General features: G+C 39.9%; 1 protein-coding gene across 10 annotated transcripts in view; it reads left to right on the top strand.

Moving 5' to 3' along the window:
* The first annotated feature begins 167 nt into the window (after positions 1-167).
* Positions 168-23,361, top strand: part of LOC147357476 (NXPE family member 4-like) — a 62,338-nt gene continuing 39,144 nt past the window's right edge. For 3 of the 10 annotated variants that reach the window (XR_015141857.1, XR_015141854.1, XM_086339332.1), the window contains exon 1: positions 223-355. The gene's annotated coding sequence lies outside the window, so the exon portion shown is untranslated. Of the gene's footprint in view, positions 356-23,361 lie in introns of all 10 variants that reach the window. The other 7 variants (XM_086339325.1, XM_086339328.1, XR_015141856.1 and 4 more) reach the window with 6 other exon arrangements.

The following is a 23,361-nucleotide window of genomic DNA, read 5'->3' as shown; positions in this document are numbered from 1 at the left end:
TGGAAGCTTAAATTCCCTTCTAGTCTGCTTTTGGAATACATTCACAGAGAAATTTGAGCTAAATGCAGAAAAACTCCCCTGGCACACACTCAGGAAACTATGACAATGTGTCAGCGTGTTGCCAGCACTCTGGTGGGAGAGGCGGCCTTGACCTCATAAACATAAACATCCAGTCTGGCAACAGTGGGAGAAGGGGATGAACATTTGCCCTCGCCAGAACATTAAGAACCCATTCCTGATATTTCCATCCATTTCGACAGACCTTAATGATTTTTTATAAAAAGGTACCCAGTCTCCTCAACTTCTTCCTGTTCGAGAAGGCCTGGCTTGGTGTGGTGCTGCCTAGACAACGTAGGTAAGCTTCTCTGATTCTGGGGTTCAGTATTAGAAAGGCCACTTACCTACAGATATAAGCCACCTTCTCCAATGCCAGATTTCTTATAAGTAACAGTGAATTTGGGGGTGGGGCAATGTTTTCCATTTGCTTTTTTCTAATTCCTCAACTGTGTGCCGTCAATTACATGATGCTGATACATCTTCTCAGTTAATTCTTTTTTTTAATATTTATTTATTTCCTTGGCTGCACAGAGTTTTCACTGAGGCACACCAGGTCTTCCATCTTTGTGGCAGTATATGAGATCTTTTTTAGTTGTGGCATGAGGGATCTTTAGCTGTGGCATGTGAACTCTCACTTGAGGCATGTGGGATCTCGTTCCCTGATCAGAGATCAAACCCAGATCCCCTGAACTGGGAGAATGGAGTTTTAGCCAATGCACCACCAGCAAAGTTCCTTCATTTCATTCTTATAAACTTGGAGAGTTAGAAAGCATCATCCCCAATACATAGACAGAGAAACAAGGCTCAGAAAAATTAAATAACTTGCATTTTCTTGCACAAGCCCATGTCTAGGTCTGAGTCTAAACTCGAGGGAGGAGTATAAACTGTGGTCATGGATCATATCTGATCTGTGGCCTGTTTTTGTAAGTAAAGTGTTCCTTGGAAGACAGCCATTCCTATTTGCTTACATATTGTCTAGGACTGCTTTTCCCCTGAAACAGCAGATTTGAATAATTGTGATAGAGAGCATGTGATCCAAAAGGCTAAAATTTTTTGCTATCTGGCCATTGACAGGAAAATTTGCCTTCGATATTGGGTCTAAGCAGTCTAATAACTTATTAGATTAGTAAGCGTGAAAAATCCAGGAGGCTACAGGAAGAAAAGGAGGGTGTACTCACTAAGAGGAGCGGTGAGGTGGCAGAGAAATTACAGCTAATGACAAGCTGTAATGTATGCCCATGGGTCTGATTCTCTAAAGTGGTGAAAAGGGGAAGAAGATCACTGGATTGAAAAGGCAAGAAACTATGAGGGTTTAGATGTCAGATGTGTCATCCAGATGACTATTGAAAACACGTGGAATGAAAGCAAAATTTAGGGTGGAAAGAAGGTCATGAACTCAATACTAAAGTCAATTACAATGTAAGGGAAAGATTGATACATGGCAAATAAAGGAGGGTGTGATGGGTGTTAGCAGAAGAGAATGATCCTCAAAAATGAGGGGGAATTCTACAGAAGAAAATGGAGATTTAATTGTTTGAAAGCAGCTCTGTTGATGGCAGCCCTCGCTTTCTACTGGCTCCTTGCCACTTACACTGATATATCTAGTACCCAGTAATCACCTAAGGCCATCACAGATCATAGTGATCTACTGGCTGACATGTCCTTTTGTATCACTAACAAATTTCTGTATGTGTGTGTGTAGTCACTCAGTTGTATCCAACTGTTTGCAATCCTTTGGACTGCAGCCCACCAGACTCTTTTGTCCATGGGATTCTCCAGGCAAGAATACTGGAGTGGGTTGCCATGACCTCCTCCAGGGGATCTTCCTGATCCAGGAATCGAACCCATGTCTCCTGTGTCTCCTGCATTGCAGGTGGACTCTTTACCTGCTAAGTTATCAGGGAAACCTTATAAATTTCTAGGCATTTTTATTTGAATTGCTGTTAAAGGCTGCTTGCATATCTTGGCTATTGTAAATAGTGCTATAATTTTGAAGCGACACCTACAGGAAGATTCTTTACCACTGAGCCACCAGGGAAGCCCTATAGTGGAATATTACTCGGCTATAAATAATGAATTTACAGCCACATGGATAGACCTAGATATTATCATACTGAGAGAAGTAAGGCAGAAAAAGACAAATATCAAATTATATCACTCATATGTGGAATATAATTTTTTAAATTATACAAATGAACTTATTTATAAAACAGAATCAGACTTACAGATGTAAAAAACAAGCTTATGGTTCCCAAAGGGAAACAGGTGAGGAGGGATAAATCAGGAGCTTAGGATGAATATACATACTACCATCTACAACATTCAGAAAACGAAGCTCATGGCATCCGGTCCCATCACTTCATGGCAAATAGATGGGGAAACAGTGGAAACAGTGTCAGACTTTATTTTTTGGGGCTCCAAAATCACTGCAGATGGTGACTGCATGAAATTCAAAGACGCTTACTCCTTGGAAGAAAATTTATGACCAACCGAGATAACATATTCAAAAGCAGAGACATTACTTTGCCAACAAAGGTTCGTCTAGTCAAGGCTATGGTTTTTCCTGTGGTCATGTATGGATGTGAGGGTTGGACTGTAAAGAAAGCTGAGCGCCGAAGAATTGATGCTTTTGAACTGTGGTTGTTGGAGAAGACTCTTGAGAGTCCCTTGGACTGCAAGGAGATCCAACCAGTCCATTCTAAAGGAGATCAGTCCTGGGTGTTCTTTGGAAGGAATGATGCTAAAGCTGAAACTCCAGTACTTTGGCCACCTCATGCGAAGAGTTGACTAATTGGAAAAGACTCTGATGCTGGGAGGGATTGGGGGCAGGAGGAGAAGGGGACAACAGAGGATGAGATGGTTGGATGGCATCACTGACTTGATGGAGGTGAGTGTGAGTGAACTCTGGGAGTTGGTGATGGACAGGGAGGCCTGGCGTGCTGCGATTCTTGGGGTCGCAAAGAGTCGGACATGACTGAGCGACTGAACTGAACTGAACTGATATACAAGTTGGATAACTAACAAGGACATACTGTAAAACACAGGGAACTCTACTTAATACTCTGTAATGGCCTATATGGGAAAAGAATCTAATAAGGAATGGATATGTGGATACATACAACTGATTCACTTTGCTGTACATCTGAAACAAACCCAACATTGCAAATCAACTATAATAAAATTAAAATTTTGAAAACAACAACAACAAAGAGTCATTTACCAAACATCACAGCATCTGCTGCTCCACCTGCACATAATTCAATGAGGATCTGCAGACAAATAAAAATGTGTGTAACTAAACAAAAAAACATTTGTTGTTAAAGCGACTATATAGGAGACCTCCAAGGTGACGTTCTAAGAATCTCCCCATTTCAAATACTATCACATTCAACTTTCTACATATAATATTCATATCACACTAGGAGAAAATAACAAAGCAGTGCTGCAATGTAGATTCTGCTCCCTTAGCTCCCACCACCAGTACCTATGTGAACTCTCTCTGCACCAATCTCATGGTGGACTGGCTTAAACTTTAACCTTAGAAAACCACAAGTGACTGTATTTAGTGGGTTTTGGGGTTTGTTCAGGTACACACAAAACCAAGAATGGTTTCCAATCTATGTTTCATGTTTAGTACCATCCAACCCAAAACACAGTGATTGATTTTCCCTCAATTTGTTTCTAGTATGTGATGCCTTTTGCTATTTGGACATATATCCCACATAACTGTAAATTTTTTGTTTTAACAGCTTTATCAAGTTATAATATCCATTCGGTAAAATTACCCACTTTAAGTGCTTAGTTCACTGACTTTTAATAAATGTACTTAATTATCAAACCATTACAAAAATCAATTTTAGAATATCTTTATCACCCCCAAAGACTCCTTGTCTGCATATTCACACCTCCAGCTCCAGGCAACCACTAATCTTCTTCCAGTCACTTGGCCTTTTCTGGATATTTCATATAAATATTAATTGTTCAATATATGGTATTTTATGCCTGGCTGTTTTTTCTTAGCATACGTCTTATATTTTTATTATTATTATTGAACTATAGTTGATTTAGAATATTGTGCTAATTTCATGTGTACAACAAAGTGATTCCTATACAAATATTTCTTTTCAGATTCTTTTCTGTTATATATTTTCTCTTCAAGAGTTTTGTAGATTTGCTGTAACAATGGGACTATAATCCATTTTGAGTTTGTCTTCATATAAGCTATGAGGAAGTGTTCTAACTTTATTTTTGTGTGTGAATATGCAGTTGTCCTGTGTGGATTGCAATAAACTGTGGAAAATTCTTAAAGAAATGGCAGTACCAGACCACCTGACCTGCCTCTTGAGAAACCTATATGCAGGTCAGGAAGCAACAGTTAGAACTGGACATGGAACAACAGACTGGTTCCAAATAGGAAAAGGAGCACGTCAAGGCTGTATATTGTCACCCTGCTTGTTTAACTTATCTGCAGAGTACATCATGAGAAACGATGGGCTGGATGAAGCACAAGCTGGAATCAAGATTGCTGGGAGAAATATTAATAACCTCAGTTATGCAGATGACATCACCCTTATGGCAGAAAGTGAAGAGGAACTAAAAAGCCTCTTGATGAAAGTGAAAAAGGAGAGTGAAAAAGTTGGCTTTAAAAAGCTCAACATTCAGAAAACGAAGATCATGGCATCTGGTCCCATCACTTCATGGGAAATAGATAGAGAAACAGTGAAAACAGTGTCAGACTTTATTTTTGGGGGCTCCAAAATCACTGCAGATGGTGATTGCAGCCATGAAAATAAAAGACGCTTACTCCTTGGAAGGAAAGTTATGACCAACCTAGATAGCATATTCAAAAGCAGAGACATTACTTTGCCAACAAAGGTCTGTCTAGTCAAGGCTATGGTTTTTCCAGTAGTCACGTATGGATGTGAGTTGGACTGTGAAGAAAGCTGAGCACCGAAGAATTGATGCTTTTGCACTGTGGTGTTGGAGAAAACTCTTGAGAGTCCCTTGGCCTGCAAGGAGATCCAACCAGTTCATTCTAAAGGATATCAACCCTGGGTGTTCTTTGGAAGGAATGATGCTAAAGCTGAAACTCCAGTACTTTGGCCACCTCATGAGAAGATTTGACTTATTGGAAAAGACTCTGATGCTGGGAGGGATTGGGGGCAGGAAGAGAAGGGGACGACAGAGGATGAGATGGTTGGATGGCATCACTGACTTGATGGAGGTGAGTTTGAGTGAACTCTGGGAGTTGGTGATGGACAGGGAGGCCTGGCGTGCTGCGATTCATGGGGTCGCAAAGAGTCGGACACGACTGAGCGACTGAACTGAAGTGAACTGAACTGAGCACCATTTGTCAAATAAGCTACGCAAACTATGTCTCTGCTCTTTAATATACTGTCTAGATTGGTCATAGTTTTTCTTCCAAGGAGGAGGCATCTTTTAATTTCATGGCTGCAGTCACCATCTGCAGTGATTTTTGTAATCCAAGAAAATAAAGTCTCTCACTTTTTCCATTATTTCTCCATCTATTTGCCAGGAAGTGATGGGACCAGATGGTATGATCTCAGTTTTGGGAATTTGAGTTTTAAGCAAACTTTTTCACTCTCCTTTTTCACTTTCATCAAGAGGCTCTTTAGTTCCTCTTCGCTTTCTGCCATAAAGGTGGTTTTCATCTACATATCTGAGGTTATTGTTATTTCTCCTGGCAATCTTGATTCCAGCTTGTGCTTCATCCAGCCCAGCATTTCACATGATGTACTCTGAATATAAGTTAAATAAGCAGCATGACAATATATAGCCTTGACATACTTCTTTCCTAATTTTGAACCAGTCTGTTGTTCCATGTCCAGTTCTAACTATTGCTGCTTCTTGACCTGCATTCAGTTTTGCAGGAGGCAGGTAAGGTGTTCTGGTATTCCCATCTCGTTAAGAATTTTCCACAGTTTGTTGTGATCCACAGGGTCATTAACCTATGAAATTACTCAGCCCATAAAAACTAACCATGCCACATTTAAAGGCTGTTGTACTTGCCCTTTGCGATGACACACACTCTGTCTGTGGAGTATGTTTCTGTCTTAATAAATATACTTATTACATATCATTTTGTCTCTCACTGAATTCATTCTGTGATGAGACATTAAGAACCTGAACTTCATTAGGTCCTAAAACCAAATCTCAGTTGGAAGACCATGGGTTTTGGCTAGATTTGAGTCCCAGCCACGTGGGTTAGAGTCCCAAGCAGGATTTTGACTGGGTTCAAGCCCCAGCCATGTGGGTTCAAGTCCCAAACTGGGTTTTGGCTGGGTTCAAGTCCCAACACATGGGTTCAATTCCCAATCTGAGGTAAATGGTTTCAGAATCTTTTATTAATTTCATTTTCAGATTTTTCATTGGTAATTTATAGAAATATTATTGGTTTTGGTATATTGACCTTATACTCTGTAGCTTTGCTGAACTTATTTACTTTTTCTAATAGTCTGGAAGTGTATTATTTTATACTATCCTAGTTGGAGCTGGCTGAGCTTCTTGGATATGCAGATTAGTGTTTTTCATTAAATTTGAGAAAGTTTCAAGTTATTTCTTCTAATAGTTTTCTATTTTTTTCTTTCCCCTCTCCTGTGGTTTGCCTATGATGTGTATGTTCACGTACTTAAAATTGTGCCACATACCTATGAGAACATATCTATTTTTCTCATGATCTTTCTCTCTATTCCTCTATAATCTCTATCAATGTATCTACAAATATAATTTTCCAATTCAAATATACTATTGAGCTTTTCACTTCAAGTCAACTAGTGTACTTTTCCAGAGAAGGCAATGGCACTCCATTCTAGTACTCTTGCCTGGGAAATCCTATGGATGGAGGAGCCTGATAGGCTGCAGTCCATGGGGTCGCTAGGAGTCAGACACACCTGAGCGACTTCACGTTCACTTTTCACTTTCATGCATTGGAGAAGGAAATGGCAACCCACTCCAGTGTTCTTGCCTGGAGAATCCCAGGGACGGGGGAGCCTGTTAGGCTGCCGTCTACGGGGTCACACAGAGTCAGACACGACTGACGCGACTTAGCAGCAGTGTACTTTTCAACTCCAAAATTTGTGTTTTGCTATTTTAAAAATAATTTTTCTTTATGGATGATCTCTTTGATGAGATATTGCCATAATATCTTTCTTTAATGTCTTTTAGCAGAATTTCCTTTAGTTCTTTGAACATCGAGGCATACCCCTACTAAATCTGATAACTTGGTCCTATCTAGGGCAGTTTCTGTTGCTTGCCCTTTTTCTTTTTTCCTGTTTTAGGGTCATGCTTTCCTGTTTCTTTGCATGTCTCTTTTTGTTGCTGCTGTTGTTTTTGTTGAAAGCTGAACATTTGAGGTAATATACTGTAGTAACTCTATGCACTGATCTCCCTCTGTGGAGCTGGATACTGATGCTGTTTACTTGTTTGTTTAGTTGTTTACTTGACTATTTTAGTAAAGATTATTTCTCCGGGAGAATGCAGCTTTTACTCCTCAGAAGGTGTAATCCTGGGCATGCACACAATCACCCTGAATTGACAGTGATTTTAGGAAAATTTCTTGGCTCTTTGACTATCTCTTATCCTGATCTGTTAAGCTGTCTGCATCTATTGACACAGCACCCTAACAGCTCGAGTAATTGCTGACTGATTACTTCATTATTTTTGACCAGTCAATTAAATGTAGGCCCCTTTGCATGGGCAGTCTTTGAGACTAGTCATTGCAATTTGTTCCAATTCCAGAGGGCTCTTAGTTTCCTCTTTCTATGGGTTTTCTCTGGTAAACTAGTCAGTCTGTGGTTTAATTTGTTTCATGTAACTACCAGCCTCTTCCTAATTGCCTACCACCAGTAGCCACTGTTTTTGAGAGTGTCCTTAGCCTTGAACTTCCCAAATAAACTCAGTTCTCTCAGTGAGAACTTTGGAGCACTCTGTTCTATGTTCTGCCTTTCTGAAACCTCTGCAATTTGCTCCAGAACTGAGGACAGGGACAGTGGCCCACTTTCCCCAGAGTGACGTGCTAGCTTTGCACACAGATCTTCTCAGCTTGTCTCTCCCAACAAGGAAGTTGGATGGGAGTGATATTTGGGCCCAGAATTATTAGTCTACCACACCTGGAATACAAATTCATGCCCTACAAGTAGAGGCTAGGAGGAGGAAGGGAGTCTTCAATTTCTCAGTCATTCTGCCTGGAATAGAATTTCTGCAACATAGAGCTGGAGGGGGTGAGAAATGCTGGTGTTTGACCCTTCTGGGGAAGATACCCTCTACTGGAAGCTGGGGAAAGGGAAGCCCTGTGTTCTTGGTTGTGCCCACCAGAACAGAGTTTCCGTCATTCTCATCTGGCCAAGGGGCAGGTACGGGGCGGGGCGGGTGGAGAAAAGAAGCATTTCATGTTTCAAATGCCATAAAGTCTTGCTGTTCTAACCAAGATTCAGCATATTTTCTTTTTTAAATGTTTATTCCTTTACTGTATTCCCTTAGGATAACTTCCAGAGACATTAAATCTGTGTTTCATTATTTTCACGAGTTACAGTTGTTTCACTGGGAAGAAGGTCCACACATCGCCCCTCAAACCACTGTTTCAGAAGTTGTCTCTGGATCGTTCTGTTTTCAAAATCATCCCTGATGGTAGAGCTTTTCTGTGAATCTCGAAATCAGCTTAGCCCTGTCCAGCTGCCATTCCTCATGGCTACTGCTCCATGGTGCTGGGAGTGGAATGAGCATCTTTGAGTTAAAATGTCAGAGATTCCACTCTTCTTATCAAGATCCAGTTGTTTTTCTCAAATACATGCTTCTCTGTTTGTTGTATGCATTTGGTTAACTTCTGAGTTCAGAAATAGTTGTTTTCAATAATTTTGTCCAGTTGGTTTTGGGGGGAAGGATTTTCCAAGGTTCCAGTTCCACTAACCCATCAGTCATGTCCCAGTAGTCCCATTTTATACCTGTAGTGTCCATTAAAAGACTGACAAACTAATTACTGACATTTTGTAAAGACAATATAAAAACAAGTCACAACCCCTATCCTCTCCCATTATCTTCCTATGTTGTCCCTTTCCCCACTTGTCTGCCCAGGTTCTAAATTACCTTGTGCACACTCATGCCCTCATTGCTTTGTTGTTTCTCTTCCTTCTGTCTGGGATACCCTTCACTCTCTCACCTGGTTACTCCCTACCTGTATCAATCTGGGACCATTCAAGAAAACAGAAACCATACACTAGGTATTTCAACAGAGAGAAGTTAAATTAGAGAAAAAGTGAAACAGATATTGGTGGATTCAAAAAAACCAAGGGGAGGAACAGTGAGGTACATGAGACAGTAACTGCAGAAAGCAGTCATCACCCTAGGGCTGGGGGAGCCTAGGAAAGAGGTGGGATTATCAAACCCCATAAGCTTCACAGAGGGTCCCGGTGAAGTAGGGCTCAAGAGACTAAAGGGGGAATTCCTTTATGGATGTTGAAAGTTAGAGAAGAGGGCAATAAGGGTAGTTCCTTTTTTAAAGATTTTATTATTTTTATTGGAGGATAATTGCTTTACAATATTGTGTTGGTTTCTGCTATACAGCAGAGTGAATCATGATGTATAGTGTATAGTGTGTTTTCTTTTAATTGACAAATGAATGGCCTCCCACTAAATAAACACTTAGAAGTCTGTTACTTCAGAGTGTCGCTTCAAATCAGTGTTTTAAGAGAGACTTGCCTAGTTGCTATTATAATTAGATTAATAAAGAAGCCCTTTCTCCTTTTATCTTCACTCTGCTACTCTGTTTCTCAGTCTTCTGACTTGTAAACTGCGGGGGGAGGGGGGGCGGGAGGGGGGGTGGAGAATTAGAAAAATCCAGACATATTCCTTTCAGTTCTAGAAGAAAATAACCAGCTCAATTGCTCTCTGTTGAGCAGAATCTTGATCTTCATAAAAATACCTGTGGATACTTAGATAACTCACTAGCCCATAGGACTCTCATAACACAGTAGAACAGCACCCAGAATGTAGTAGTAGATGGTTAATAAAATTTTGTTGAATAAATGAAAGAATGACCATTTTTATGGACTGAATGTGTGTGTTCCCTCCTCTCAAATTTACATGTTGAAATTCTAACCCTCAATGTGAGGGTATTAGTAGATGGGGCCTTTGCGAGTTGATAAGGTCATGAAAGTGGAATCCTTATGATGGAATGACTGCCCTCGTGAAAGAGACTCCAGAGAGCTCTCTGGCCTTCTTTCTGCCACATGAGGACTCAGCCAGAAGTCAGTCTATAGCCCAACTGAGGGCTCTCACCAGAACCCAACCATGCTGGCACCCTGATAGCACACTCCCAGCCCTCCAGAACTGAAAAAATACGTTTATATATTTTTAATAAATACATTAAAAAATGAATGTTTAAAGCCTTCCCAGTCCATGGTAATTTGTTATAGCAGCTCAAATGAGCTAAGGAAAGTAGGTGCCTAAGTTCAGAGACGGAGAGCTTAGGTGTTCTTCAATATTTGCCAGTTGAAAAATAATCCACAGCATGAGAGTTGTGAGTTAAGTTTTATTTGGGGAAAAATATGAGGACTATAGCCTGGGAGACAGACTACCAGATAACTGTGAGGACCTGCTCCAAAGAGGTAGGGGAGTGTCAATATACGTACGATTTTGGTGAAGGGGTACGGGCAGTCAAGCACACATCTCCACAGAAGGTTCCTGCTAGTCAAGAGAAGCAGATGTCTCTGTTAATGATTTTAGTACTTTTCTAGTTATAATGATTTTACTTTTCTAGTAAAAGATAGGATGCATAAAATCTTTTCCTGAAAAATATCTAACTTTCTTAAAGCCTCTTCTGCCAGTTTTTCCCAGAGCCTCGAGTGCCCATTCCTGATCCGTGCCCTAAACTCCTTTTAGATGCATTGAAGGTCAGCACTTACAATGGCTAGTGAATTTATCCCTGCAGACGCAGATGGGGAGTGACAATTTTTAGTTGCCACTTCCAGTGCTGCATTTGTGTGTCTGAGGCACGTACATACAGGGTGTTTTCTGTGCCTGTCTCAGCCCATCAATAACCAGTGTTGTAGACAAGCCCTTGTGGTTCTTACTGTGAGCGCAAGTCACCCTTCAGCAGTAACTGTCAGGAAACTTTGGAAAAATAAAGGTTTATTACTTTCAGGACCTGAAACTTACACAGTACATCTGCAGTCAGGAGATTATAGGCAGAGGGTGTGGTCCTGGAGTTCTGCTTTTATTGAGGTCAAGGGTGGGGGCCTAGTGTCTTTCAGGCTCCCCCTTTATTGTTAAATTTAAAACATAAAAGTAGGAATGTAAAATGTGAGAAGACAAAAAAACCCAAAAAGGCCCAAATGGTCAGTTTTCATAATCAACCAAGATCTTTAAAACAAAGGGGCCTAAGTTGGGGGAGGTGGCCTGGTTCTTTATCTGGCTTTGTGCGGGCAACGTGTTTATTCAACACACCATCTTTAAAGGGCTTACCTCCGCAAGTAAAACTGGATGTGTGTAGGCGTGTGTTTTACATATGTTTCCTATAGAGGTGTGTATATTTTAAATGAGGTGTTTGTTTTTCCTTTGGTCATTTTGTCCATCATGACAGAACAAGAATTCTGTTCAAACAAAGGCTATAAATACAAAGAAAACACAATTACATGAAGAGAACATTCCAAGACAAGCTGTTTACTAGCTAGTAAAAGTTTATCACATGCATACTTTGACAATCTAGAGTGAGGTTGGGGTCTCTAAGACCTATTTAGAAACTGTTTGGCAAAACTATACCTGATTTTTCACATGAAGAAGCCAAAGTTGAAATCAATTATATGATTTACTCAAGGCCATATAGCTGTTTCAACTATGGATTTCGGATAGAACAAGTCTCTTAATTACCAGTTCATCAACACAGCTGAGCACACAGGCATTCACACAGTGGATCTCAGTTATACTGTTACCATTTCTGGAAAGAAACAAAACAAAACCTGTCTTTTGTTTGAGAGTTCAGAGAAAACATTTTAAAACAAATCAGAACTGACCTGGGGATGTACCTTTTAAATCGAAAATAATCATCAAATTGGATTTTTTTAGGGGGAAGATTTTTCCCTATCCCTTGATTAAGGATAATTATGATGCTATGAGGTTTTCACTGTGAAGAAGACCTTGACATTGGCTCCAGGCTAGCAAGAAATGTTATAAAACTGAAAATGGTGATGCTTAAAATGAGAAAGGTGATCTTAATAAAAAAAAAAGTATGAACCTTCTACAGGAGAGAGAATGTGTGTTCCTTTCAAAAAAGCAAAGGGTAGGAGCCTGTGAGACAAGGCCTGGGTTGGGAGTAGTCCTCTCTGATGTCTAGAAGGTGCCATAAATCATAAAGAAAGGAGATAGTATCAGTGGAAAGAGTGGCTTGATTGTTCGGAGATGTGGAAAGAGACTTCACAAATCTGGAAAATGTGCTGGAGGGCCAGAAAGGCTGAATGCTGGGCAGTTCCTTGTAAGATGCGGGATAGTGTGGAACATCAAGTAGGGTAGGGACGTTGGAATCAAAAAGATATTCCTGACTTTGCTACAAGTGCAGTCTCTTTTCCTGTAAAATGAGAATGATAATAATGGCACACAGGTTTGTCATGAAGATTATTAATGTTTCAGTGCAAGAAAAGGTCCTAATGCAGTGTCCGTGTTCAAAAATAGTAGCTTTACTTAGAATGAGGTGGCGTAGGAAGGGGAATTACAAGGAGGAGCTTCAAATCTTGATGGTCAGCCCTTCTCTGAATCCCTAGATCTTGAGCTTGACTTTGCCACCTACACACTCAGCCTTTCTAACTCCAAATTATAAATTCTTTCTAACATGCCAAACTATTTCCCACCTACACTGACTCAGCAATGGGCTCTTGCTGTCCATGGCCAGCCCAGTAACTCTCAATGTTAACTACGTGGGCTTCAGAGAAGATGTTGAAGTATTTTAAAAGCTACAAGTCTTTTCTCATGCTTTGAGACCTTCAGACTTTACAAACCCTTATATTTTTAGAATTAACATATTAAGTTCTACCATGTGCACATACTCAGTTGTGTCTGATTCTTTGTGACCCCATGGACTATAGTCTGCCAGGCTCCTCTGTCCAAGGGATTCTCCAGGCAAGAATACTGGAGTGGGCTACTATTTCCTCTTCCAGGGGATCTTCCTGACCCAGGGATCAAACCCACATCTCCTGCATTGGCAAGTGGATTCTTCATCACTGAGCTACCTGGAAACCCAAATACTACCATAATCCCCAGTAAATTATGACTACCAAAGGGACCAAAATCATATACTATGCCCATAAATTCTTCAAACTTTGAACAAGTTCAAGCCATACATTTTTTGTTAATAAATCATCAAGATGTGATACACTGACAGCATGCTAATTGCAGAGCTTGTTGGAGGGAAAAAAATCAGCCTTTCAAATTAGTTGTCATATAACTGATGAGAAAAACTTTTTGATCTAATCTTAAACAGATATGCTGTGTTTTACCAAGATAATAGCATTATCATAAAGAAAATGAGAATGACATTACATATCCATAATGAAACTCTGTGTTTTCATTGGAAAATGAAAGCTAACAAATAAGATAATATATGATATCATGTATCTAAGTGTATACAAAATTATATGCCTATCCCTTTATTTATTTATTTTTTTAGTGTTCAATATTGTGGGTTTTTTTAAAATTTTATTTTATTTTTAAACTTTACATAATTGTATTAGTTTTGCCAAATATCAAAATGAATCCGCCACAGGTATACATGTGTTCCCCATCCTGAACCCTCCTCCCTCCTCCCTCCCCATACCATCCCTCTGGGTCGTCCCAGTGCACTAGCCCCAAGCATCCAGTATCATGCATCGAACCTGGACTGGCATCTCATTTCATACATGATATTTTGCATGTTTCAATGCCATTCTCCCAAATCTTCCCACCCTCTCCCTCTCCCATAGAGTCCATAAGACTGTTCTATACATCAGTGTCTCTTTTGTTGTCTCGTACACAGGGTTATTGTTACCATCTTTCTAAATTCCATATATATGCGTTAGTATACTGTATTGGTGTTTTTCCTTCTGGCTTACTTCACTCTGTATAATAGGCTCCAGTTTCATCCACCTCATTAGAACTGATTCAAATGTATTCTTTTTAATGGCTGAGTAATACTCCATTGTGTATATGTACCACAGCTTTCTTATCCATTCATCTGCTGATGGACATCTAGGTTGCTTCCATGTCCTGGCTATTATAAACAGTGCTGCGATGAACATTGGGGTACACGTGTCTCTTTCCCTTCTGGTTTCCTCAGTGTGTATGCCCAGCAGTGGGATTGCTGGATCATAAGGCAGTTCTATTTCCAGTTTTTTAAGGAATCTCCACACTGTTCTCCATAGTGGCTGTACTAGTTTGCATTCCCACCAACAGTGTAAGAGGGTTCCCTTTTCTCCACACCCTCTCCAGCATTTATTGCTTGTAGACTTTTGGATCGCAGCCATTCTGACTAGCGTGAAATGGTACCTCATAGTGGCTTTGATTTGCATTTCTCTGATAATGAGTGATGTTGAGCATCTTTTCATGTGTTTGTTAGCCATCTGTATGTCTTCTTTGGAGAAATGTCTATTTAGTTCTTTGGCCCATTTTTTGATGGGGTTATTTATTTTTCTGGAGTTGAGCTGTAGGAGTTGCTTGTATATTTTTGAGATTAGTTGTTTGTCAGTTGCTTCATTTGCTATTATTTTCTCCCATTCTGAAGGCTGCCTTTTCACCTTGCTAATAGTTCCCTTTGTTGTGCAGAAGCTTTTAAGTTTAATTAGGTCCCATTTGTTTATTTTTGCTTTTATTTCCAATATTCTGGAAGGTGGATCATAGAGGATCCTGCTGTGATGTATGTCGGAGAGCGTTTTGGCTATGTTCTCCTCTAGGAGTTTTATAGTTTCTGGTCTTATGTTGAGATCTTTAATCCATTTTGAGTTTATTTTTGTGTATGGTGTTAGAAAGTGTTCTAGTTTCATTCTTTTACAAGTGGTTGACCAGTTTTCCCAGCACCACTTGTTAAAGAGATTGTCTTTAATCCATTGTATATTCTTGCCTCCTTTGTCAAAGATAAGGTGTCCATATGTGCGTGGATTTATCTCTGGGCTTTCTATTTTGTTCCATTGACCTATATTTCTGTCTTTGTGCCAGTACCATACTGTCTTGATAACTGTGGCTTTGTAGTAGAGCCTGAAGTCAGGTAGGTTGATTCCTCCAGTTCCATTCTTCTTTTTCAAGATTGCTTTGGCTATTCGAGGTTTTTTGTCTTTCCATACAAATTGTGAAATTATTTGTTCTAGCTCTGTGAAGAATACCGTTGTTAACTTGATAGGGATTGCATTGAATCTATAAATTGCTTTGGGTAGTATACTCATTTTCACTATATTGATTCTTCCAATCCATGAACATGGTATATTTCTCCATCTATTAGTGTCCTCTTTGATTTCTTTCACCAGTGTTTTATAGTTTTCTATATATAGGTCTTTAGTTTCTTTAGGTAGATATATTCCTAAGTATTTTATTCTTTCTGTTGCAATGGTGAATGGAATTGTTTCCTTAATTTCTCTTTCTGTTTTCTCATTATTAGTGTATAGGAATGCAAGGGATTTCTGTGTGTTGATTTTATATCCTGCAACTTTACTATAATCATTGATTAGTTCTAGTAATTTTCTAGTGGAGTCTTTAGGGTTTTCTATGTAGAGGATCATGTCATCTGCAAATAGTGAGAGTTTTACTTCTTCTTTTCCAATTTGGATTCCTTTTATTTCTTTTTCTGCTCTGATTGCTGTGGCCAAAACTTCCAAAACTATGTTGAATAGTAATGGTGAAAGTGGGCACCCTTGTCTTGTTCCTGACTTTAGAGGAAATGCTTTCAATTTTTCACCATTGAGGATAATGTTTGCTGTGGGTTTGTCATATATAGCTTTTATTATGTTGAGGTATGTTCCTTCTATTCCTGATTTCTGGAGAGTTTTTATCATAAATGGGTGTTGAATTTTGTCAAAGGCTTTCTCTGCATCTATTGAGATAATCATATGGTTTTTATTTTTCAATTTGTTAATGTGGTGTATTACATTGATTGATTTGCGGATATTGAAGAATCCTTGCATCCCTGGGATAAAGCCCACTTGGTCATGGTGTATGATCTTTTTAATGTGTTGTTGGATTCGGATTGCTAGAATTTTGTTAAGGATTTTTGCATCTATGTTCATCAGTGATATTGGCCTGTAGTTTTCTTTTTTTGTGGGATCTTTGTCAGGTTTTGGTATTAGGGTGATGGTGGCCTCATAGAATGAGTTTGGAAGTTTACCTTCCTCTGCAATTTTCTAGAAGAGTTTGAGCAGGATAGGTGTTAGCTCTTCTCTAAATTTTTGGTAGAATTCAGCTGTGAAGCCATCTGGACTGGGGCTTTTGTTTGCTGAAAGATTTTTGATTACAGTTTCAATTTCCGTGCTTGTGATAGGTCTGTTAAGATTTTCTATTTCTTCCTGGTCGAGTTTTGGAAAGTTGTACTTTTCTAAGAATTTGTCCATTTCTTCCACGTTGTCCATTTTATTGGCATATAATTGTTGATAGTAGTCTCTTATGATCCTTTGTATTTCTGTGTTGTCTGTTGTGCCTGTCCCTTTAAAGAATATGTACCTTCAAGGAGCCCCTTTCTTCATGGCGTGCAGTCTGACAAGATCAAATGTGGAAAATGACACTCCCATCCAGATTTTTTCAATTCAATTTATTGAGATATAATTTATATACAGTAAAATTCACCAATTTTAGTATGCAATTCTGTGAGTTTTGACAGTCAAATGGCCATGACCACAATCAAGATATGGAACAATTCCATTACCCAAAACATTATCTCATGTCCCTTTGTGGCCAATCCTTGCTCCAACCCCTGGTGGTGGTGGTGGTTTAGTCACTAAGTCATGTCTGACTCTTGGCAACCCCATGGACTGTAGCCCACCAGGCCCCTCTATCCATGGGATTTTCAGGCAAGAATACTGGAGTGGGTTGCCGTTTCCTTCTCCAGGGGATTTTCCTGACTTAAGAATCGAACTCCAGTCTCCTGCATTGCACACCCCTAACCTATTTTCTACTCCCATCATTTTCCAGAATATCCTATAAGCCTTTTTAGTCTAGGTTCTTTTTCTTAGCATAGTACATTTTAGATTCATATGCTGTGTATCTCTCAGAAGTCTGTTCCTTTTCTCTGTTGAGTAGTATTCCATTATATGGATGTATCTCAGCTTGCTAACACAATTGAAGGACATTTGAATTATTTCCAGTTTTTTGGCAGTTGTAAATAAACTTTCTATATACATTCATATACAGGTTTTTGTGTGAGTATCAGTTTTCATTTCTCTCGGATAGTGGTCATTCTGAGTAATATGAGAGGTCTATTTTAACATTATAAGACATTTCCAAACTGGTTTTCACAGTGACTTCACCATTTTTGAATACCCTATTAGCAATGTATGAAAGTTTCAGCTGCTCCACAGTCTTGTCAGCACTTGGTACTCGCAGGGTGTTTTTTAGACATTCTAATAGATGTATAGTCATATACCATTATACTGGGATTGGCCAACAAGTTTGTTTGGGTTTTCCATAAGAGGGTATAGAAAAACCCGAGTGAACTTTTTGGCCAACCCAATAATTTTAACTTTCACTTCCTAATATTTGGTGATGCTGAGCATCTTTTTATATGTTCATTTATTCTCTGTATATGTTCTTTGATGAAATGTTTAAACTTTTGCCAATTTTTAATTGAGTTGTTTATTTTCTTCTGCCTGCAATGCGGGAGACCCGGGATATAAATGTTGATATATATATAAGTTCTGGTCCAAGTCCAAAGGCTGGAGAACAAGAAGCACTGATGTCTATGGGTAGAAAAATATAGGTATCCTGTCTAAATTAGAAAGACTAAATTCACCCTCCCTTCATTTTTTTATTCTCTTCCAGTCCTCAGTGGATTAGGTGATGCCCACCCACACTGGTTAGAGATGAGGGCAATCTTCTTTACTCAGCCTGCCTTGAATCAGTAATCTCTTCTGGAAAAATCCTCACAAAATACATCCAGAAATAATATTTTACCAGTTATCTGGGCATCCTTTAGCTCAGTCAAATTAACACAAAATTAACCATCATAGCCATCAAAGATATACTTCATCTCTGTAACTACCCCTGTCATTTAACTCCAATATCTGGGTTATCTATGAACCTGATTCTGTTGATTGCTTTGCTCTTTACCATGGATTATTTATTCTCACTTTTTCTGTATTTCCCTCATATTTTATTCATTGCCATGAACAACATTTAGAAGAGTATAGACCGAAACAAATAGTATTTGTGCATAGAAATGATATACCTCTTCTAGGCCCTTAGGCTGTGTTGGAGGCCAGGGTTGGGTTAGGTTTAGTCAGTAGTTGAGCTGAGTTTTGGCTTTTTGTTGCTGTGGTGACCTTGGGTTCACCATCAGCTTCAAATTTCCCTAGAAAGTTAGGGTGGTGGGTATCATTTATTTTATTTTGTTACTCAGTTAAACATTATGACTTTAATTAATTTTTATTGGAATATGGTTGCTTTAAAATGTTGTGTTATCTTCTGCTGTACAGCAAAGCAAACCAGCTGTACATATACATATATCCACTCATTTTGGATGTCCTTCCCATTTAGGTCGCCACAGAGCACTGATTAGTGTTCCTTGAGCTAGATGCGCATGCTCAGTCACTCAGCTGTGTCCAACTCTTTGAGACCCCATGGACTGTGGCTCACCAGGGTCTTCTGTTCATGGGATTATCTGAGCAAGAATACTGGAAGGGGTTGCTATTTTCTCTTCCAGGGTATCTTCTTGACTCAGGGAAGGAACCTGTGCAAATATGGCTCCTGCATTGCTGGCTGATTCTTTACTGTTGAGCCACCAGGGAAGCCCCCCTGAGCTATACAGCAGGTTCTCATTATTTATCTATTTTATACACAGTACAGTGTATATATGTCAATCCCAATCGCCCAGTTCATGGCGGGATGAATTGGGTATTGCTTAGACAGAGGACTTTTCTTGATGTCGCTATTTCACTCTTTCGCCCTTCCCTTTTCTTGGTGTTGCTACTTCACTCTTAGCTTTGCCCTTCCCTTTGCGCCTGTGTCTCCAAGCCACACTCTTCACCTGGCCCCTTCTCCTGTGGCCCACCGTGGTTGCCTCTCAGTTGGCCCTGCCCGGCCTGGTGGGGAGAAGAGATGGCACTTTCTGTTGGTCTGGCTCAGCCTCTATCTTAGGCAGGCCCTGTGCTCCTGAACTGGTCCAGGGGTTGGAGGGCACCATTCTCAGTGATCCTGGCCCATCCCCACAGCATCCCTTGCATGTATGCTAAGTCACTTCAGTTGTGTCCAACTCTGTGTGACCCTATGGACTCTAGCCCGCCAGGTTCCTCTGTCCATGGGACTCTCCAGGCAAGAATACTGGAGTGGGTTGCCATTCCCTTCTCCATGAGATCTTCCCAACCCAGGGATCGAACCTGTGTCTATTATGTCTCTTGTATTGGCAGGCAGGTTCTTTACCACTAGTGCCTCCTGGGAAGATCACAGCATTAGGAAATCTCTAATGGCCTGTGTCCTCCCTTCCACACTCCCCACAGGAGTCTACAGTTTTCTTTCTTCTGCACTTCCCCAGCCAGAGTCAGTCTTCACATGTGCTCTGGGAAGGATTCACTGTCCTCCCCCAAGGACACAGGCTTTTGTTCTTAGGAGAGGAGAACGCAGGGGAGGCTTGGTGCCTTTCCTATCAAGGGGCTGCCTTCTCCTCCAGGCCTGCACCACCAAGAGAGACTTTATCCAACCTCCTGCCCTGACCCTCATCTTTCTCATGAGTGCTTGGTGGAGGCCCACAGAGAAGAGCTGGCAGGTAGGTACAAACTCTCATGTGTCTTCAGCCCCAGAAGTTCTCTACCCTTACACTAGCTCATACTCAGCTTTCAGAAATTTGTTTAAAAATAATTTTTAATTCTTACCCATCCTTCACCCCACCACCCAACCACCAAAAGTGAATCACTGTTTGTGTCCCTTCTGTTCTTGGACTACTTTGCTTTTCTTAGATTTTTAAGTTAGATAACTGGCCTGTGGCCCTGGTTTCTGAGAGTTATGCAAAAGTCATCTTTCTGTAGATGATCTGGAATTTCCTATCACTGTGGGAGAGATGCGGAGACCACTCTAGTGTTCTTGCCTGGAGAATCCCAGGGACAGTGGAGCCTGGTGGGCTGCCGTCTCTGGGGTCGCACAGAGTCGGACACGACTGAAGCGACTTTGCAGCAGCAGTGGGAGTGATAATGTTCCTGGTGGCCAACTCCACTGTAAGCTGATGTTCTAAGTCTCCTGGGATTTATTTCAAAGGAAAAAAATGGCTTTAGGAAGACAAAGATCCCAGAGAAGAAAACCTTAATTTAAGGAAAGCTTGTGTTCAGTGTGCTGATTGGACATTAACTTTCCACAGCTAAAAGTAATCGTGTGTTATATTCCCTTTTGATTGAGAAAGATGATATTAAAAGAGACTAAGAAGTTTTGCCCAGAATGCAAATTTGAGATGGTATTTTAACTGATAATAGTTTATTTATCTAGGTGTGAGTCACTCAGTCGTGTCCAACTGTTTGTGACCCTATGGACTGTGGCCTGCCAGGCTCCTTAATCCATGGAATTTTCCAGGCAAGAATACTAGAGTGCATTGCCATTCTTCTCCAGGGGATCTTCCAGACTCAGGGATTAAAGCTAGTCTCCTGCATTGCAGGCAGATTCTTCACCATCTGAGCCACCAGGGAAGCGCATATTTATCTAAATTAGTGGGAAAATATACTATAGAAAGTATAAGGACAGGTGTTCATAAGCTTATTTGTTTAATGCCAAAGAAAGCTTTTATAATCTATGAACCTTTTCTCAAAACAATGTTAAGTGCATGAATTAAAATATACAGGATTAAAAAGAAATTAATTACACTGAATTTTAGTGTTCAGAGCATTTAAAAAATGATACAGAAATTTATGCCCTTCAAAGTTACCACTATTAAACAACAATTGATAATAATTTAAAAGTAGTAGTGTAAGTAAATGCTGTTTTGTGAAATCTGCAACAACTGGGACACAATATGAAATATTTTTGACTTTTAATGGCTTCAATATCAGATATTACTCATACTACTGAGCTTTATTATCTCCATACAAAATTCTTTAAATGCAGACTTTCAGTGAGATGTTAGTGAAAATAAAGATGTAACTGATTCCTATCTAAATTCGCAGATGCCTCTGATTTCCATCTATAGATCCCCCAAGGGGACTCTTGGATTAAGAAACATCTGTGCTGGAAACAGAAACCCATCAAAAACAATCAAAGATAGAGGGAGGAAAGTCAGAGAAGGCTTTTGGGAAACTCCAGGTAGAGATCACAGTATCTTCAAAAGCACGTAGATGAGGAGGAATGCACTACATTCAGAGAACTGAAAGTAAATGAGTATTTCGGGACACAACCCTATGACTACGCCTAGTTACCACTTACTGAAGACTCTTTAGGTGCCAAATACAAACTGTATTAGGTATGTTAGAAACACTGTTCATGTACTTAGGTCCTCAAAACATCTCTTTGAGATAAACATACTTAATTTTCCTTTTAAAGGGGAGGAGATTTGGGTCCAGAGATTTTAAACAACTTTCCAAAGATCAAGTAGCTTGTATATTGCAAAGCATGTAGATAAACCCAGATCTATTTTATTCAAAGCTCATGAGGGGCTTTGGATGTGCCTTCATCTGTGTGAGAGGGAAGCATTTCAGTCTGCAAATTCTCTGGGGTAAAAAGTCTTGAATGCCAAACTAAGGAGAGTGACTGTACCCTCAAAGCCAGTGGGGGCTGAAGAGTGGCCTCTCCTTTCAAGCTTCATCTTCTGCCTCTTCACGGGCACCTTAGTCCCCTTGTACCACCACCGTGCCTGAACATAATTTAACCTTCCCATCTTTTTGCTTTGTCCATGCTCTCCCCTCTGCCTGGTATGCCCTCTTTCTGGGTATGCCTTTGTCTCCTGGATAACTAGGACTCATCTTTCAAGACTTCATGGGGATCTCCTCTCTAGTTCACAGACATAGATATCATCCTTATTAAAGAAAGCTAGAATCATAAGCTTTCTAGAGGCAGGTGGAAAGGGAACCAGATAAGGGGAGCCCTAACAAGAAAAGAGAATGCAATACGGTGTCATGAGCAGCAAAGGGTGAAACATGTTTAAAGACACTTTCTAGGTCAGAAAAAAAACGTGACATCAAATGAAGAATCAAGAGGAAAATTAGATGGTTTATTGTCTGTGTAAAAAGATTGTTGAGCTTGCAGGGACATAAAAGTAGCATATGCTGACCGAAGAGAAACCATTTCTTTGAACAACCCTGTCTGGAGTCAGCCCTACCTAATATGTTTATAATGTTTGCTTAAGATTCCTTTTGCGTCTCTAATCTGTAAATGTTAAGTCTTGAACAGCAGTGTTCTATTTTAGCATCCATTTCTCTCAACCCTTTTATAAATTCAAAATTTATAAAACCAGGAAGTATTGGTATACATGCTTCCTAGAAAATCTTCTATCAAAAATGCATTCATTTCACCAGCACTTAATGAGAACCTAAAAATACGCAGGACACTCATGGGACAGGCATTGATGAGTTCTACAACAGAGGAACCTCTGAGATTGAGATCCTACACGGAAGTAGCAAATTTGTACCTTATGGTGATGCTTTATTTGCTCTAGATTTTTAACAATATAAAAATTCAGAAGATTTCACATAATCATCTGGATTTCTGGCTTCAGCTGAAAAATTGGTGAATTGACACCACTAGGCTTGCAGTCCTAAATGGAAGAGGCTGGAGCTGAATGGTCGGCCTTTTACAGACGAGGCACATGGTTTGCAGTGTACCACGGGCACTACCATACTGCCAACCTTGGGGGTCTCAAAATGGAGCGCCATTCTTGACATTGCCCTGTCTCTCATCCATCACATTTAATGAGGAAACAAGTGAATTCTGTCTCTACAGTATCCTTCGCTTCCAGTCTTCCTTTTCATTCTACATCAAGGACTTTATTACCCACCTGATGAGAATTATAATAATAATAGCTAACAAACCTAGACAGTATATTAAAAAGAAGAAATATTATTTTGCCAACAAAGGTCCATATAGTCAAACCTATGGTTTTTCCAGTAGTCACGTAGGAAGAATTGATGCCTTCAAATCGTGGTGCTTGAGAAGACTTTA

Source organism: Bos grunniens, chromosome 15, assembly GCF_055505025.1.
Source record: "Bos grunniens cultivar Pamir isolate PY7600 chromosome 15, Bosgru_T2T1.0, whole genome shotgun sequence".
NCBI classification, from domain to species: Eukaryota; Metazoa; Chordata; class Mammalia; order Artiodactyla; family Bovidae; genus Bos; species Bos grunniens.
The sequence above is the reverse complement of the archived record's forward strand: the minus strand, read 5'-3'. Positions and strand labels throughout refer to the sequence as shown.